The following is a 2,692-nucleotide window of genomic DNA, read 5'->3' as shown; positions in this document are numbered from 1 at the left end:
ACTCCCTGTATATAGCCATGTTATTACCTGGTATTCCCTGTATATAGCCATGTTATTACCTGGTACTCCCTGTATATAGCCATGTTATTACCTGGTACTCCATGTATATAGCCATGTTATTACCTGGTACTCCCTGTATATAGCCATGTTATTACCTGGTACTTCCTGTATATAGCCATGTTATTACCTGGTACTTCCTGTATATAGCCATGTTATAACCTGGTACTTCCTGTATATAGCCATGTTATTGCCTGGTACTTCCTGTATATAGCCATGTTATTACCTGGTACTTCCTGTATATAGCCATGTTATTACCTGGTACTCCCTGCATATAGCCATGTTATTACCAGGTACTTCCTGCATATAGCCATGTTATTACCTGGTACTTCCTGTATATAGCCATGTTATAACCTGGTACTTCCTGTATATAGCCATGTTATTACCAGGTACTTCCTGTATATAGTCATGTTATTACCTGGTACTCCCTGCATATAGCCATGTTATTACCAGGTACTTCCTGTATATAGTCATGTTATTACCTGGTACTTCCTGTATATAGCCATGTTATTACCTGGTACTTCCTGTATATAGCCATGTTATTACCTGGTACTCCCTGCATATAGCCATGTTATTACCTGGTACTTCCTGTATATAGCCATGTTATTTCCTGGTACTTCCTGTATATAGCCATGTTATTACCTGGTACTTCCTGTATATAACCATGTTATTACCTGGTATCCCTGCACATTGACTCAGTACTGGTACTCCCTGTATATAGCCATGTTATTACCTGGTATTCCCTGTATATAGCCATGTTATTACCTGGTACTCCCTGTATATAGCCATGTTATTACCTGGTACTCCATGTATATAGCCATGTTATTACCTGGTACTCCCTGTATATAGCCATGTTATTACCTGGTAATAACATGGCTATATACAGGAAGTACCAGGTAATAACATGGCTATATACAGGGAGTACCAGGTAATAACATGGCTATATACATGGAGTACCAGGTAATAACATGGCTATATACAGGGAGTACCAGGTAATAACATGGCTATATACATGGAGTACCAGGTAATAACATGGCTATATACAGGGAGTACCAGGTAATAACATGGCTATATACAGGGAATACCAGGTAATAACATGGCTATATACAGGGAGTACCAGTACTGAGTCAATGTGTGTTAGCATTGTTAGCACTGGTACCCCTGCACATTGACTCAGTACTGGTACTCCCTGTATATAGCCATGTTATTACCTGGTACTCCCTGTATATAGCCATGTTATTACCTCGTACTTCCTGTATATAGCCATGTAATTACCTGGTACTCCCTGTATATAACCATGGTATTACCTGGTACTTCCTGTATATAACCATGGTATTACCTGGTACTCCCTGTATATAGCCATGTTATTACCTGGTACTTCCTGTATATAGCCATGTCATTACCTGGTACTTCCTGTATATAGCCATGTCATTCCCTGGTACTTCCTGTATATAGCCATGTTATTCAATGTAATGTTAAAGTGTAATTTGCTATGCTCAGTGTCCAGTGGGAGAGAGAGAGGGGGGGAGTCACCAGCTCAGTGTCCAGTGGGAGAGAGAGAGAGGGGGGAGTCACCAGCTCAGTGTCCAGTGGGAGAGAGAGAGGGGGGGAGTCACCAGCTCAGTGTCCAGTGGGAGAGAGAGAGGGGGGGAGTCACCAGCTCAGTGTCCAGTGGGACAGAGAGAGAGGGGGGAGTCACCAGCTCAGTGTCCAGTGGGAGAGAGAGAGAGGGGGGAGTCACCAGCTCAATGTTCAGTGGGAGAGAGAGAGGGGGGAGTCACCAGCACAGTGTCCAGTGGGAGAGAGAGAGAGATAGAGGGGGGAGTCACCAGCACAGTGTCCAGTGGGAGAGAGAGAGAGAGGGGGGAGTCACCAGCTCAGTGTCCAGTGGGAGAGAGAGAGAGGGGGGAGTCACCAGCACAGTGTCCAGTGGGAGAGAGAGAGAAGGGGGAGTCACCAGCTCAGTGTCCAGTGGGAGAGAGAGAGGGGGGAGTCACCAGCTCAGTGTCCAGTGGGAGAGAGAGAGAGGGGGGGGAGTCACCAGCTCAGTGTCCAGTGGGAGAGAGAGAGGGGGGAGTCACCAGCTCAGTGTCCAGTGGGAGAGAGAGAGGGGGGAGTCACCAGCTCAGTGTCCAGTGGGAGAGAGAGAGGGGGGAGTCACCAGCTCAGTGTCCAGTGGGAGAGAGAGAGGGGGGAGTCACCAGCTCAGTGTCCAGTGGGAGAGAGAGAGGGGGGAGTCACCAGCTCAGTGTCCAGTGGGAGAGAGAGAGAGGGGGGAGTCACCAGCTCAGTGTCCAGTGGGAGAGAGAGAGAGGGGGGAGTCACCAGCTCAGTGTCCAGTGGGAGAGAGAGAGAGGGGGGGGAGTCACCAGCACAGTGTCCAGTGGGAGAGAGAGAGGGGGGAGTCACCAGCTCAGTGTCCAGTGGGAGAGAGAGAGGGGGGAGTCACCAGCTCAGTGTCCAGTGGGAGAGAGAGAGAGGGGGGAGTCACCAGCTCAGTGTCCAGTGGGAGAGAGAGAGAGGGGGGAGTCACCAGCTCAGCTCTAGCCATGAAGGTGAAGTGTCTCCCCACTGCTGCTGCTCTGTGTAGTGCTGAAGGATCTGTCATGTGTCTCTCCTCATCACTCTAGAAGAT

This window comes from Salvelinus namaycush, unplaced genomic scaffold (assembly GCF_016432855.1).
Source record: "Salvelinus namaycush isolate Seneca unplaced genomic scaffold, SaNama_1.0 Scaffold3487, whole genome shotgun sequence".
Classification (NCBI taxonomy): domain Eukaryota; kingdom Metazoa; phylum Chordata; class Actinopteri; order Salmoniformes; family Salmonidae; genus Salvelinus; species Salvelinus namaycush.
Note: the sequence above shows the minus strand (reverse complement) of the source record.